The following is an 11,566-nucleotide window of genomic DNA, read 5'->3' on the forward strand; positions in this document are numbered from 1 at the left end:
AAGAAATAAAGTTTCCATGTTGGGTTGGCTATATTCAGTTTGAAAATTCCACGACGTGTAGGTCCCCGAATAACGCCGAAGTTACAGTGTTAAGTCACTCATACAAATGAAAAATGGAATTCCTTAAATAAGTTAGGTAAACCGAACGGGTCAATATTTTGATTTGAGATTTTCAGGCATTTTGGTGTCTGATTTACATATAAAAACATAGTTGTTATATGTTATCCTGAGAAATCTGGGACCTCCCCTTTAACATAATATTATTGTTTTCTGTGTCGTTAATGCACCAACCAGGTTACTGAAATCGGGCTAATGACGAATAGGCCCTCCGACATCCACCAAGGGGTGAAGGGTATGGCGCTAGGCAGGATAATTCCAAGCAAATATCTCGGTATACACCGGGATCAAACCTGGAACACCTTAAATAGTGAGCCAGCACCTCACTCCATGAAAGGCAGTGGCTAGAAAAATAGATCTGAAACAGAACTTTTAAATGTAAAACTAAAGTTTCCCATTCCATTATTTTGGTCAAAATATTCAAAGACCCCAGCGTATGGGGCGTGTCCATAAAAGTAGTTATGGAAAGCACCATAATCCAAGATTCTCTTTTCTACAACAATATTAGTGATGCGAATCCGTAAAGAGATTTTGTCATTTTCAGCAACTCAAAGTAACAACAGACCATCCTAATTCCTATACATCCCTATATAGCTACAATATGAAAATCCCGCTCACCTCCCCCCCCCCCACCTCTGTTCTAAGGCTATTTTGGAATCCTTGCCGACAATTGTTCACCGTTTTCACTATTTTCAAGTAAAGTTTTGCGATTAAAAACATACACAAAATAGGTTTGAACTGATTAGCCATTACGAGACTTAAACATGCGAGGATTGTGTGTTTTTTAATCGCAAAGTTCTACTTGAAAATAGTGTTGAATTATTATATGTTTGCGTCAGATGTGGCGAGAAATCATTCCTTTTGACGAACAAAGAAGAATCACGAAGAAAAAAGTCTGTAAGGATTCCAAAATAGGCTTAGAACAGAGTTGAGGACGAGCGGTATTTTCACATTGCAGCTATATAGGGACGGATAGGAACGATCACCGGACATCGTCCGATCAGAGACCGTTATCGCCCGATCAGAGACCGTTCCTAAAGGAATTATGAAATTCCAAGCACTGACATAGTTAGAGCAAAACGCTTTGCACGAGCGCACCCCAAAGCTGTAAAAAATACCCCAAAACAACACAGACGTATAATGCGGGGTAGATTAGTAGATCTCTTTGAAAATTCTAAACTCCGGTGTATCTATCTATATGGTCAAGTAATATGAAATAAAAAAAAAAAAAAAAACCCCAAAAAAAACCGGCGAAAATCCCCAACGCGTTTGATTTGACTGATAACATGACTCATCTGAAAGCCTGTCTTCAAAAATGGGAAGGTGGTACGACGTATAGTAGTATATAGCATCCTGGTATAGCTTGATGATATGGGCAATCTGAAAAATGTTTTGAGATCGCTGCTCTACTATTGTAAGTAACGGGGTCTTATTTTGGTCAATCCCCAGAATCTCTAGCTCAAGTCTTGTCTTTGTTTCTCGTCTTACACACCCATTAATATTCATCTTGACTACTTTCTGTAATAAATGCAAAAAATCCACGGGTTATATGTGTTAATGAAAGACCTTACAGCTGATGTATTCTCTGTGGACAGCTGATTTATCAAGGCTCAATAATCTTGATTATTGACTGCTTGTGAAATATAGCCCCAATAGGCCCTGCCAGGCTTAGAATAATTCCGTTGGCTAAACTTTGCATGGTTTATCTCAAAGGTCATCATTATGTTATTGTGGTTTATTCTTGAGGGATGCGAGAAACATAACGATTTAGCAAACCAGGACATTTTAATGCTATAGACATGATTTGAATTTTTAAAAATGTTAATTTTGGAGTGCTAAAAACAAAGGCTGGAATATTTGGCAAATGGACAGGGTAAATTTTGTATCTTACTTATAAGGAGAGAATTCGGCACTAAAATCCGCTTAAATCAGTTGGCTATGGATAACATTATTTAGGTCATAGTTGACAGCATGAAATGGGTTGGTGATATTGCAGAACCCTGATCACACCCAATCTTATCCAGCAAAAAATACATTTTTCTTTTCCGGCGAAAGGAAAGTGTATTTAAGCGAAGTTACATTATCACCATTTTGAAATCTCAACCATGCTTCAATTTATTGGTCCCATTTCCGTCTTAGAATGGCGTTAACCAACCACTTGAATCTCTATAAATCAACAATAATAAATCCATCTCTCTCCTCCTTAAAGTGATTAAACATTTATCTAATGTGTTTAGTGAATCATGATATGCTTAAGTTAAGATTTGAAATTTGATTAAAACAAGGATTGAGTCATAAATTCGCATATAATTGGAAAGATTAAACGACGTTTTATAATTGCTTTTATTTGTTGCAGGACCATTATTTGCGTGTCTCGGGATTCTTTTAATGTTTGTAATAAATTCGATTCGTCAGGCTGATAGTTTGTTCTTAAATTTTAACGATAATATCTCGACCAATTTTTTTTTCTATAGAGAAGTAAAGAAAAAAATGTTTTAAATATAAGAGCTGAAATATATCAAATGCAAAAACAGCAAAAAATAATAGGATAATTTTTAAAATATGAGGGATAGAATTAAGAGGACTCATTAATTTACGTTAATGATTAATTCATGATAACTAGACAGAGATTTTGGTCAAACTCTGCCCCGATCAACTTTTCTATCCGTGTACAAACGATGGCCACACGTTATTTGAGACAGTGAATAATGAGGAACATCATTTTGTCCCAGCTTGGTGTCAAAATGAATGTCGATTGACTCTTGTCGCCTTGCTTGTAAAATGAGTTGCAACAGGAGAATTGAAGGTCGTGCCGAATGTCGTCTCGATGCACAGTAACGACATAAAAGACAAATTAAATCTGTGACTAAATCACGTTAACAATAAACTAGACTTGACTACCGAACCAACGACTCATTACAGATTATAGTAACTCTGGGACTAACTAACTCCTAATGATCTCCGTAGGCTTTATGTCATCTAACCATCGACAGACTTCAAAAGATTGTATATTACATAAGTACTTTCTGCACATTAACTTTAATTGTGTAAAATTTTAAATAAAAGAGCCAGAATAATGACATCACAGCTCCTATCCTTGGACTGACAACCCTTAAGGTCTCAGAGCAATTCTGTCCACTACTTTGAGAATTGAGAATTTTACATCCTCTGCATACGGTATAATTTAAAACTAGATTTAGCCAGCGCCACCTATAATCTTCGACAAAGAGTTGGGTGGGGCTCCGGAACAGAAGGCAGGGGCGTGCTGGCAGGGACGGTGTCCTCCCAGGCCCCCATTAAACAATAAGTCCACCCGTATAAGCGGGTCCCCCTGAGTAGATTTCTCCCTGAAGTGCTTGCAAAACGCGTTTCCGTTGTCAAATTTCAAAAATTTTCTGGGGGGAGAACCCCACCAGACCCCCCTACCAGCGGCCACTGCTAAATTTTGTCTATCATCCACATAATCTAAGGTGATGTTTTAATACAACTTTTACAAACAAGTTCATTTCTGATGTTCAGTTCATGTCTCGACTGTGCTGCGTAACAAATGGTATTCGTTATAACTGAGGTACAACCAGAACCCCCAATTCTGGTCTTTAGAATATGACATAATTGGTGTTTTAAAAATGTGACCTATCGTCTGTGTCTGTAAGGTTTTCAATGTTTTACAATATTACATCCAATTATAAATATTCCGTTACTCATTTGACACAATTTAAGTCCTGTTAGTTTTGTTAGACTTAACCCAAACGTTCAGACGCTTATTTTTAAAAAAGTTCAAAATAGCCGGTTTTTTTTTTTAGACAGGATCGTGTTGAGTTCGCACGTACCATAAGCCAAACCAGTTAATCTATTCTGACCTCCTATAGGCAGAGGCGTAGCCGTGAAATATATATTGGGGGGGGGGGTCCGCAACCCTAACCCCTAACCCATTTTTTAAAACCCCTAAAAAATATAAACAAACACCGCGTGCAAAAGCATTATGGTTACGTTGCTAGCGGAGCGAGCGATAAATATTTGGTTTAGGCGGTTATGTTTTTGGGTACCTGCATGCGATTCACTTTGATAAGTGGCAGAAAAAAATTTAAAAAAAATATTACTGACAGGCTAACTAGACACAATTTTATGGAACACAGGTACTTTTCACTTCACACATGTTTCCAGGATGATTATCTCTGTGTTTTATTTTAGCAATGTAAACCATATTGGGATATGTACAGGTTTTATACAGATAGAATCTTAACTATTCCTAATAATTGTTGTAAATAAATAGGAGTTTGGGCCCATGTGTGACGCCCATGCCTATAGGTCGGGGGGTATATAGAGTTAACTACGCATGGGTAGCTATCCTGCGGATTTTTTGTTGGCCTACCCATTTTCCTGATAGATAGTTAAAAAATATAAAATACTAAAATATGAGAAATCAGGGAATTATGTAAAATGCTTACGTGTGTCGAATAAATTTTTTTTTATCGATTCTGGAAAGGAAATCTTGCATGTACACATGTGACGGCTATATATTCTCAAATGGCATTACTTTGATATAGAAATGAATGGCGTCCCCTCATCACACAGAAATTGCCCCAATCACTCGATTATTATTAATATAGTTTCGGTCACCCAGAACCTTTTAGTCTTCAACGTACTTATGGATGATAGATAACACTGGCAATGCATGACGCCGCCGTCATTTTCCCAGGACTGTAACTTACTGCGTATTGTGCCTGTCCAAGGTGAAGTGGGGCCGGATTTTTTAAGCCAACGCGTTCAGGCGGCTAAGATGAACCAGTTTAAAAAAAGGCCTTCTCGAAGACAGGTCGCGAGCTGTGTAGTACTATGGTCTTTGCGACCATATTGTATCTTTAACTAATTATTGAGTTCACATAGATACATTGTATAGAAATCATATCTAATGCACTCAAATAATGAGTGACGGATTTACACATAAAAAGAGTTATAATTTGGTAAACATAGCTGGCTCCGTGGGAATCAGAATATCATGTTTAACACGTGATTTGAAATTTACTAATTGCATCATTCACTGTAACCATCCAATCAAATTATATTTTTGCAGAATCTTAAGTTATGACGTGCGCAAATCTGTTGAAAAGCTCAAACCAGCCATTTATAATTCAAATATCATTGGGTTCCGGACTTTTATAGGAGTTGGGGTTGAGAGAAAGGTGTTAATTCTAAGTATGCTCATGTAATATATTATGCATTGTATACCATATGTATCCAGCTTGATATAAAATGTAGAACTGAACTGATGCATTGTTATTCCTGGTAAGACAAGCGGCTTAGCTACTTAGATGGTAGTAAGAATAAAATACATAACCTGAAAAGGAACCCAAAGAAGACAATTAAAAATACTAGACGATCACAAGGCCATTAATATGTGTCACACGTTGGATGTGTTTTTTTTTTGTTTGTTTAAGTGTACTTTCCACATCTAACCAGCGACGCATAGCACTGCATAGTGTTACATATTTGATTTGGTACGGTGACCAGGATCGACCTTCAAGGGAATCTACATGTTTGATCTGGTTGCCGTAACTCAGGATCGATCCTCAAGGAAATCTGGAAGGTAAAAAAAAAACACACGTAGAACCAGTACCCAAAAGAAATCTGGTGGAGAAAATTTGGCAAATAAGAAAGAAAGGTGAAGAAAATTTGGTGAAAAAGAAATCTGGTGGAAGAAAATTGTTTTTGGTGAAAATACTAAACGATCAGTAAGGCTATTAAGATATGTAGCAAGAAGAGAGTGCATGGGCTATACGCCAAATGTGGCGACTGGGGTGTGGAAGACCCGCTTTCCACGTCTGACAAAAGACCCATGGTACTACAGCTGGGGTTTTTAAATGGTTTATTTTTACCACCTTTGCATTAAGACGGCAAAGTTAAACTGGTTTAACGATCGCCGTTTTTTTTAAAAACCAGTTCAACTGAACGTCTGAACTGGAAAGACAGTCATTCTTCATATTTTATGGGGGTTGTTTTCCCCAAACCAAAGACGTGTTCTTGATTTAAAGACAAGGAACGAAGTGCTGATTGATTGAAGCACATGGTCAATTAGATACATTTTAAAGTTATCCACCCTGTTACACGCAATCAAGTCATCTTTTTATCGTGGACTGGGGAATATGTGATTGAAGTATATTACTCCTTCCTGTTCATTAACCAATCCTAAACTAACTTCCAACTAAACAACTTCCCAGACGACATATTTTATTGGATTTATTAACCCGGGAAATCCTCGACTGGCCAATGAACAGAAGTAAGGATTAAAGTCATGTTAACAAGTATCTATTTCCAATAATTACACTCCGATCACACGAAAGAATCTCGGTGATTTAGAAGAAATTCCATCTATTTGCCCATAATGGTTTAATCCGCGAGGCTAATTTATTTCATTGGTTGCCATGACCCTTGTGGCACGGCGCATGTTTTGAGTGCATTTCGGACTGCTGAACGCGTGAGGTGTACAGATGGTAAAAGTCGACAGTATAAAAAGAGGTTATTGCACATGATTTATAACCATAGCCAGGGTCTTATTTTACTCCTAGCTTTAAGTACGGTTTTTAAAAGAGAACTCGTGAGAGTTACAATAAAATGAACACACCCTGCTGTAAAGGCAGGAGAAATTTAATCTAAAAAGAGACACCCAATTACACTCTTTTGAAGAACAGAGAATATTGTCCGTTTTTATGGTTCGTAATATTCCACCATTCAAACATCCATGGAAATCTGTGATAATGGCCATGGGGCTCTGTTTAGATCATATTGAAAATCCGAGATCCTTGTAAAGTCAAAACGGGAAAACTGGTCTGCATGATCAGCTCAGTATCTATTTTGACATCATGAGTTATGGCGGATATTCATTTAATGCCCAGGGTTATATTCTGTTCACACCGTATTATCAAGTGAAGAACGATTCCCACCAAGCAGCTACAGTGAAAGCTAGGTCCGAGTATAGTTCTGCCTCAAAGTCCTTGCTATTTATATTTGTATAGTGGCGATCTTGACCAAAGTGGGAAAATATATAGCCCTTGTTAGGAGCACTTCGACATATAAATAGTTTTGTAGCGCAAAACCTCAAGACTACGGGCTTTCGTACGCTTTACCAAATATGGCACCGAGAATAAATATACAAATACCTCCCCCCCCCCCCAAAAAAAAGAAGAAAAAACAACAAAAAAACCCAACATTTTGAAAAAAGATAAAACTCTCCGTCTGTTAGAATCAAATTATCTTGCCCCAAAGCATCAACCAATCAAACTGATTATCTCTGCTTAGCCTTGGTGGAAAATGTGCACGATCTAACTTTGTCAAGGCTTTCATGTAATAGACACCTACACCAAGTTTCTAATCTAACTAATTTCCCGTATATAATAGTAACACACTTTACATAATATTGTTTATCTGCGCTTCCATACTCATACTCAATCTAAAAAAATATGCTTTCCGGAAGTGAGCAGAAATAGTGCTTAATTGGTAAACAACTCCCGATTAAAGTTGTTACAAATAATGATAAGTTTGTCAACCTCCAAGGATTAATGTGTAAACGGTGTTCCTAAATTACAAGCATACCCCTTACCTAACATTCCGATAAATAGGTATCTTGAGTAGGAATTAGCACCTGAGAAAGAATATATGGTCTCCTAATCAAAATGGGGCGCACTGTCGCCTATGCTAGTATTGTTGTTTTTTTCTTTTCCATTTTGAAAAAAAAGAAGATAAAACTCTTGACATTAATTTTCCATTGTTGGAAATTCTATATTAGAATTAACATAGTGCAGGCATCGTGGATGACCCAATCAACTCGACAATCATCACCCAGGGGCTTAAATTATTTTGTGGAGGAGATTTTCTGCTCAAGAAAAGATGATGTCTTTTGAGTTTGTCAAAATTGTGAAATCGCATTAATTGAATTAGGGTGCCAATATCTTAGTTTTTGGATATTATCTGTTTGACATCCATGACAGCCTCATCTAATTGAAGTTAATGTTTAAATTGATACACGTCTGAACAATTTTCGGAGATTAGTTTACGTCATGATAGTACGGATGTTGCATGCCAGTTGATTGTCATGGCAATTATTGGAGTTTGGAGATAGGTTTTCTCTGTTTCTTTAAAGCAAACTGTTCGTGCAATGATTGTGTCAGGAGTAATAATGTCAAGTCTGGCTTGACGAACTCTTTCCATCTAAATACCCACAATCAATTTGTATTCATTCAACTGGGGTCTCATGTCTGATATTAACATGGAACAGTGGTTCGTTCTACTTCCCTTATCTTAGGCTCAAGTAACAAACAAAATCTTTTTACTGTCACCAATATTTTGTGTAAATAGAGACGTGTTTAATGCGGACAGTTGATCAAACAGTCATCCACGGTTTTCTTGTTGGTGGACAGATATTAAATTCGTCAAGTTGAAGTCAAATACGAATTTTATCCTTTCAAACTGCACATCTCGTTACAGACGAATTGATCATTATGCATGTCAATATTTGTCTGTGTGCAGTGCTAGAAAACCGTCATACACGCATGGAAAACAGAGATAATTTTATGCCTGTTTCAATGACCGATGGCATCGTCAACTATGCCATCACACCTTTTGCTTAATATCCGCGCACCCTAGCTCCCCTGATAAATATCTCGACCCTAAGATAACATTTTAGCTAATACTTTGTACAGCATCGCAATTGAGCATGACTTTTGCGATTTCCAGTGTGGTAAGCTACTCTGATTCCGATGTCTGGGTACCAGATTTCGTCCATCTCTCATAAAACCAAGATTTACCCCCCCCCCCCCGCTATGCTTCCTCAGTAGCTTACAAGAAAGGAAAGCTGAGGGGGTGGAGGTAGCTCCGGTGCGGAGAGTCGCAGAACGCTGATTATCGATAAGGTTCGTCCTCTCTTGACCCCAATGCTTCACACCAAGTTTGGAAAAGATCCGTTATAAAGTGTAGCCTCTATCGAGTTCAAAAGGTTTTTGAATAACAGGACATAGCTCCAGAAAGGAAGCTCCTCGTGGAACTCTGATTTTCGAGGACACTCGTCATCTCCAATGCTTTCCACTCAATTTGAAAAAGATAGCTAGGCAAAGCGTGCTAATACGCCCACACATCAGCTATGTTTCGGCTGCAGCTTACCAGAAAGGAAAACTGTTAAACAAACTCGATTACGATACCTTCAAGAAATGTGAGCTCTCGTGTCCACGTGCTTAAAACAATAATCCTAGATTGAACAATAATCAAAACAATGAACAAAATGTACATTGTTTAATATGTTGATTATAACATCAATATGGACAGTCCGATGCGCATCAAAGATCTTTTAATCCATAACATAATATGTTGAGCTTCATCTGAATCAAACAATAAATTTGACCTTTGGAAGTGCCACAACTTTGAGCATATTTCACATTTTGCGTAAAAGGTAGGACCACAACTTCAAAACGGAAGGTCCGAAGATCACCAAAATCGAACAACGTCTTTGCACATATTTAACATTTTGCGTAAAAGGTAAGGTGCATAACTCCAGAACGGAGTGGCTAAGTAGGTAGGACGCTGGCTCGCTAGCCTGGAGGTCGGGTGTTCGATTCCGGCATTGGCCGAGAAAGTTCATCCAGATTTTCCGGCGTGGTTCCCCATTGTCAGTGATTCAGGGCGGAGGGCCTAATAAGGACAGCTGTCTAGTCGTTCGGATGTTACGAAAAACCGAGGTCCCGTGTACACATTGGCGTTCACGTGAAAGATCCCTTGACAGTTGGAATTCGATGTAAGAGTAGGCCGCAGTGCCACTGTCCGGACAAAATGTCCCTCATAGCACACTGTATGGCGAATGCCCGTCTTCCATTTCTGAACAAAACAGTAGGACGTTAAACCCCATTTCATTTCATTTCCCGATGCGCACAACCTTGGTAATACTTTGTAACGTTTGTGTAAAGGGGAACGTACATTTTGACAGGAAGTTACAGAACGATTTACACGAAATTCGAACTCAACCGTGATTTTGGTGTGACCAACATATATTAATTGAACGGTTTTAAAATCAAATAAAGATAGGTTGCCAGACAACGAAACATACGCTTGTCGCATATTTATTCTTTTGTACGTAATGAGGGAATTTACAAGGGAATTTAGAAGACGATTTCATACGGATCGAATTATAATTTTTGTCATTTCCGGGTTCACAAGTTTCTACAAACTGAAACAAGGGCCTTAACTCAGGACGTAATTAACAGAAATTGTTGAAATTCAATAGGATTTTTGTTTCAATGATACATATAAATTTCATACAGATCAGATGATAACCTTTGATGTTCGTGCGTTCACAAGGTTCAACAAAATGAAATAAGGGTCATAACTCTAGTTGCTGAAATTCAATAGGATTCTTTGTTTCACTAATTTCAATTATGCATATAAATTTCACATATGGGATGATAGTTTGTCTTTTGAGCGTTCAACAAAGTTAAACAAGGGCCATAACTCTAGACGTGGTTAACGGAAATGACTTAAATTCAATATGCTTCTTCGGTTCACTAATTTACATGATGCATATAAATTTCATACAGATTGGATAACTTTTGGCGTTCGAGCGTTCACACGGTTCAACAAGCCAACAGTGGGGCTGATGTCCCCCGCCGAAATCCCAAAATAAATAGATCATTTATTTTTTATAAAAGTATCGAGCAATCAAACTATACACTAAGTTTCATCACTCTGTATCAGACAGCATCTTGTCCCAAAGCATCTACCAATGAAAGTGATTAGCTCGAAATGTTAATCATTAAACTCAGTCAAGATATTCACCTAATGAACATCTACATCAAGTTTAAACATTCTACCTCAATTAAAAGCAGAGTTGTTATGTTCCAAAGTCTTGACCAATCAAATTGCTCATCGTTCCTTAGCCTAAGCAGAAAATTCTTACCATCGAACTTAAAGTCAAGGTAATGATATAATGAATCAATATTCGGAGTTTCATCGCTCTCACTTCATTATAAACCAAAGTTATTGTGCCCCAAAGCATCAACCAATCAGATTGCTTAACTCTGCTGCTTCCCGTAAGCAGACAATTTTCAACTCCCATCAAGGCATTCACCTAATGAACGCCTGCGCCAAGTTTAAACATTCTACCTCAATTAGAAGGAGGGTTATTGTGTTCTAAAGTCTCGACCAATCAAATTGCTTATCGCGCTGCTTACCCTAAGCAGATAAATGCTCATTATTGAACTTAGTCAAGGTATTGATGTAATGAAACTATACACCAAGTTTCGTCACTCTTACTTAATTAAAACTAAAGTTATCGTGTACCAAAGCATCCACCAATCAAATTGCTTATCTCTGCTTACCCTAAGCAGAAAATGCTCATCTTTAAACTCTATCAAGGCATTGACCTAATAAACACTTACACCAAGTTTGAACATTCTGGCTCAATTAGAAA

The sequence above is a fragment of the Patella vulgata genome, chromosome 5 (genome assembly GCF_932274485.2).
Source record: "Patella vulgata chromosome 5, xgPatVulg1.2, whole genome shotgun sequence".
NCBI lineage: Eukaryota > Metazoa > Mollusca > Gastropoda > Patellidae > Patella > Patella vulgata.